Source organism: Oratosquilla oratoria, chromosome 4, assembly GCF_046742065.1.
Source record: "Oratosquilla oratoria isolate Oo_2021 chromosome 4, ASM4674206v1, whole genome shotgun sequence".
NCBI classification, from domain to species: Eukaryota; Metazoa; Arthropoda; class Malacostraca; order Stomatopoda; family Squillidae; genus Oratosquilla; species Oratosquilla oratoria.
In genome coordinates, this window is record NC_134780.1 from 26,031,644 (window position 1) to 26,038,103 (window position 6,460).

The following is a 6,460-nucleotide window of genomic DNA, read 5'->3' on the forward strand; positions in this document are numbered from 1 at the left end:
AAACTGTATACCGGTGGGGGGGGGAAGAGACGGAGGACAGGTGGGGGATTGGTGGAAGAAGAAAGTGGAGGGGGAGGTGGCTGAGTGGGGAGGGCGAGAGAAAGAGAGAGAGAGAGGCAGAGGCAGAGGCACAGAGAGACGCAAAACGAGAGAGAGAGAGAGAGAGAAGCAGAGAGAGGAGGAAAAGCAGAGTCAGAGAGAGACGCAAAGAAAGAGGAGAGAGAGAGAGAAAGAGAGAAGCAGAGAGAGGCAGAGTCAGAGAGACGCAAAGGAAGAGGAAGAGAGGATGAGAGAGAGAAGCAGAGAGAGGTAGAGAGGCAGAGGCAGAGAGATACTTAAAGAAAGAGGAAGAGAGTGAGAGAAAGAGAGGCAGAGAGTAGGGAGGAAGGTGGTGGATAGAAGGTGAGCTGGTGGTAAGGAGTAAAGCGATGTGGAAGGTGACAGAGGGAGGTAAAGGAAGGAAGGAAGGACAGTTGGGAAGGCGGTGGAAGAGGTGAAGCCATCTTCTTCTTCTCTTCCTTCTCCTCCTCCTCCTCCTCCTCCTCCTCCTCCTCTTCCTCCTCCTCCTCCTCCTCCTCTTCCTCCTCCTCCTCTTCCTCCTCCTCTTTCTCCTCCTCCTCCTCTTCTTATTCCTCTTCCTTCTCCTCCTCCGTCTTTTCCTCCTCCTCCCCTTCATAGTATTCATCCTATTCCTGTTCTTCCTCCTCTCCTTCCTTCTCTTCTTCCCACGGTTCCTTTTCCTTCCCTCTCCACCTCCTCCTCCTTCCACTTCATCCTCCTCTTCCCTCTCCTTCCCGGCTCCTCTTCCTCCTCCACTCCCGTACTCCTCCTCCCTTTTTCTCAAGCGTCCTATCCTGTAAAAAAAGAAGAAAAAAAAAAAGAGAGAGAGAGAGAGAAAGAAATCAGATTCCTGGCGCCCTACACACGCCACCTCCTACTCCTCCTCCTCCTCCTCCTCCTCTTCCTCCTCCTCCTCCTCTTCCTCCTCCTCCTCTTCCTCCTCCTCCTCGGCTCCGTTTCATCCATTTTCCTCCTCATCCCGGCCACATGCCCGAACCATCTCGCCGACTCTCAGACACTTCCATTTCTGGCGCATCCGTCTCTCTCTCTCTCTCTCTCTCTCTCTCTCTCTCTCTCTCTCTCTCTCTCTCTCTCTTTCTCTCTCTCTTTAAGATATTTTCCAGATATCTTTCTTTTAGATATTTCAGTTTGTTTATTGTCAGTGCTCTACCCACACGTGATGTTCAGATAACCCGGTTGCGTCCCCATTACACTCCCTTTCCCATTCCTTCTCGTCCCCCATTGCTTACCTCGCCCCCATTACTTACCTCGTCCCCATTGCTTACCTCGTCCCCATTACTTACCTCGTCACCATTACTTACCTCGTCCCCATTACACCTCGTCCCCATCACACCTCGTCCCCCATTGCTTACCTCGTCCCCATTGCTTACCTCATCCCCATTGCTTACCTCGTCCCCATTACTCCTCGTCCCCATTACACCTCGTCCCCCATTGTTTACCTCGTCCCCATTACACCTCGTCACCAATTGCTTGCCTCGTCCCCATTGCTTACTTCGTCCTTCATTGCTTTCCTTGTCCCAATTACTAACCCCGTCCCCAATACTTACCTCGTCCCCATTGCTTACTTCGTCCCCATTACACCTCGTCCCCATTGCTTGCCTCGTCCCCATTACTTGCCTCGTCCCCATTGCTTGCCTCGTCCCCCATTGCTTACCTCGTCCCCCATTGCTTACCTCGTCCCCATTACTTACCTCGTCCTTCATTGCTTTCCTCGTCCCCATTATTAACCTCGTCCCCATTGCTTACCTCGTCCCCATTACACCTCGTCCCCATTGCTTACTTCGTCCCATTGCACCTCGTCCCCCATTGCTTACCTCGTCCCCATTGCTTACCTCGTCCCCATTACACCTCGTACCCATTACACCTCGTCCCCAATTGCTTAACTCATCCCTATTACACCTCGTCCCCATTACTTACCTCGTCCCCATTACTTACCTCGTCCCCATTGATTACCTCGTCCTTCATTCTTTCCTCGTCCCCATTATTAACCTCGTCCCCATTGCTTACCTCGTCCCCATTACACCTCCTCCCCATTGCTTACTTCGTCCCCATTGCACCTCGTCCCCCATTGCTTACCTCGTCCCCATTGCTTACCTCGTCCCCATTACACCTCGTCCCCAATTGCTTAACTCGTCCCTATTACACCTCGTCCCCATTACTTACCTCGTTCCCATTACTTACCTCGTCCCCATTATTTACCTCGTCCCCATTACTTACCTCATCCCCATTGCTTACCTCGTCCTTCATTGCTTTCCTCGTCCCCATTACTAATCTCGTTTCCATTGTTTACCCTTCGATGGATCACTGCTGACTCCGCCGAACCATTTGTGTTCCCACTTTCGGAAAGGAGACGCTGAGTACCTGCGGCCGAAGCCGCCACCTCCTTTGCTCTACCGTTGGTGGAGGTAATGAATAGTTATTGCTGGGATTCTAATAAGAGTGCGGGATTCGAACCCTCAGCTAAATGAATGCGAGACCAGTATGCTTCCGATGAATGTATGATTATTCGCAACGTCCACGTGCGCGCGCACACATACACACACACACACACACACACACACACACACACACACACACACACACACACACACACACACACACACACACACACACAAACACACACACACACACACACACACAAACACACACACACACACACACACACACACACACGATTTGTGGCGCAGTGGTTAGAATTCCTGGTTGCCACTACGGAGGGCTGAAATAAATTCAGTATCGCTGCGCTGGGGGTCGTTACTCCAACTCTCATGGGCGGGGAGTTGGGTGTGTGTGTGTGTGCGTGTAAGCTCACAGCATTACCCATAGATCGGTCATATATAAGCTCTGAGCTCTCTTCCGGGAGGGAAATAGCTGTCGATCGCGAGTCCAACATGTGATCCAAGACCACGGTGAATCACGTACACATAGACACAGTCTGTGATTATTTGAAGAAACCTGCGTAAGAGGAAGACAAAAGAAGAATAAAAAGTGTGGAAAAAATATGATAAATTAAGCACTCCATACCAAGAGAGTACCAGGGAGTACCAGGGAGTACCAGGGAGTACCAGGCCTTGATCCTCAACGCCACGGACTAGCAGATACCAACTGTGGGTACCGGAAAACGGAGTCAAGTACCTGTACCCCATGTGGTACCCCGTTGACAAAGCCTTGTACCCTGGGGCACTCCACTCCCCCGTGGCCCCCACAGGAGCAGCCGCACGCCCTGAGTCATCCCCAGGACCCTGTGAATGGAGTTGACCCCAGCCCCCCCACCGGGTAAGAGGAGGGGGCGGAGGGGGAGGGAGGAGGGGGGAGGGATGGGGAGAGCTGTAGGAGTGGTATTGAATGGAAGATAGGCTGTGAAATTGGTTTAACGAGGTGTGGAGGGGTCGGGTGGGCGGGAGGGGATGGGAGTGGATGTGGTGGAGGAGGGATAAGGTCTGAGTATGGAGGAAGAAAGAAGGAGAAGGAGGAAGGAAGGGCTCTGGTGGAGGAGGGATAAGGTCTGAGTATGGAGGAAGAAAGGAGGAGGAGGAGAAAGGAGGGGTTGTGGTGGAGGAGGGAGAGGGTGTAAGTTGGAGGAAGGGAGAAAGATAAGGAGTGTTGGAGAAAGTGAAAAAACAGGTGAAGGAGGAAGAAAAGAAAGAAGTAGAAGGTAAAGAAAATGAAAGAAAAGAAGAAGAATGAAAGGAACACGAGAGGGTGAAATATAAAGACGAGACGAGAGAAGAAGAGGAAGAAAGGACAGGTGGAAGAAGAAGAAGAAGAAAAAAATTGCAGATAGGAATGAGGAAAGGAAAGATGCGAAGAGAGAGGAGTAAAGAAAATGGGATACATAGAAAACGGAATGGGGGAAGAGGAGAGCGAATGGAGGGAGGGACAAAAGGGAATTTAAAAAAAAAGAAAACAAACATCTTTACAAATGATCGTGTTTCACCTGTCCTTTGGACGGAACACAAAGGTTCTGCCCGTCATTTGATTACCGTCTCCACATCGATCGAAGATTCTGTCACCCTCTGCTCCTGATTCTTCCACCCCCGGTGAACCGTTTCTTGTTGGTTGTCATTTCTTTGTATTCGTTTGAACGATTAAGGAATTAAAGATATTACAAAGGTGCAGGCTACGCGATAAGTGATTTTATTTTATTTATTTATTTATTTATTTATCTATTTATTTTTTGTTATTTATTTTACTTATTTATTTATTTTATTTTTATTTTTATTATTATTATTATTTATTTATTTATTTATTTATTTATTTTTTGTTATTTTTTTTACATTTTTTTTTTTTTTTTTTTTTTTTTTTTTGAGATGATGATGGAGGAGGGCGGAGGTGCGCAAAGAGAGAAATGAAGAAACAAGTAACCGGGCAGATCATAACAGACCGGATGATAGTTCCCAAAGCACCAGCCCATGGAAGAAAAATAATAAAACAAATCGACGAACAATTACAACTTCCAAGACGAAGACCTCCTAACCCTCACCATACTCGAGATGAACAGTATTGTCGTGGTTAAGTAGCATTAAACCACTTAGCGCTAATCGCCTCACCGGCGGTTAATAACTTAGCTAACGAAGGGTCGATGGAACCTCTCCGTCCCTTGATTTCAAAGGCCCCTCGGAATGAGATAAGGGCCCGCCCACGGAGATCGAAGAAGGGCTTCGATGTCGCTGAATAAAGGGCTCCGCGGTTATCGAAGTCTCGTACAAGAGACCAAAGAGTCAATAGAAAACGAGAAGTCATATTCTCGTTCTTGTGCAGACCATGGATGACCTTGAAGTCTCGGTTGGTGACTAGACCCTTTGGAGGCTAAGTCCATCAGCCCCGCTAACAAAACTACCCGGACTACCTTTCCCAACGCCCACTGACTAACAAAACTACTCAGACTACCCGTCCCAACGCCATCAGCCTCAGTGACTAACAAAACTACCGGCACTACCCGTCCCATAGCCATCAGCCTTACTGACTAACAAAACTACCCGCACTACCTTTCCCAACGCCATCAGCCCCACTGACTAACAAAACTACCCGCACTACCCGTCCCAATTCTATCAGCCCCACTGACTAACAAAACTACCCGGACTACCCGTCCCATCGCCATCAGCCCCACTGACTAACAAAACTACCCGCATTACCCGTCCCAACGCCATTAGCCCCACTGACTAACAAAACTACCCGTACTACTGCTCCCAAGGCAAGGCCTACCAAGGTAACGTACTCGTATACTACCACCCCTGCCAAAACTACCAAAACTACTCGTACTACCCGTCCCAAGGGAAAGACTATCAAAGCAGCATGTACTACCAGACCCAGCGCCAGGACTACCAAATTACACGCATACACACACACACACACACACACACACACACACACACACACACACACACACACACACACACACACACACACACACACACACACACACACACACACAAACACCCAAACACATACTAATAGCCTCACTACTGCACTGACAACCTAAACTACCCAAACTACACGTCCCAAGCCCCAGACTACCAACACGACGTAAACTACCAGCACGAGTGCTGGGACTACCAAACTACACACGCTGCTTCCCCTAGACCTAGACTACCAGAACTACATACATTACCTCTCCCAAGGCCTACTACTTAAAACTAAATACGATACCTCCCCTAGTGGAACTACTAAGACTACACACGTACTACCAGTCACAAGGACTACAAAATTGAACACACTACTTTCCACAAGATCTACACCAATGGTATTCAACCTGGGGACCACGGGGACCCCCAAGAGAGCCATGGGGGGGGGGACCCCCAAGGGGGGCCTGATGTTACAAATTTCATATTTCTATATAGTGCAAGGGATCTGGGAAAAATACATCATTGTTTTAGCAGAAGAAATAAAAGATGATTATGATTGCCAGCTTTGTGGTAAGACAAAGGGATTCTCTTCATCAAAATCTTATCATTATTCTATTTTATTAGTTTGTTTATTTATTTATTATAATTATCTATTTATTCCTTTTTTATTAATTTATTATTTCTATTATTTCTATTTATTTATCATAGTTACCTATTTATTATTTCTTATGCATTTATTTGTTTTTTATTATTATTTCTATTTGTTTATTCATTTATTTATATATATATATATATATATATATATATATATATATATATATTTATCTATATATATTTTGGGCCCAGATACCGGAGAAACATAAAGGGGGGGGGGAAGTAATGGCGTGAAAAAAGTTGTCTTAAACCTATGCCAAACAGAAGACTACTATTACTACCATACCCAGCACGGCACGAGTGTGGCCCAAAACTACTGAAACGTTATCAGTTATTGCTGATTATATATATATATATATATATTTAATGATCGTAGCGAT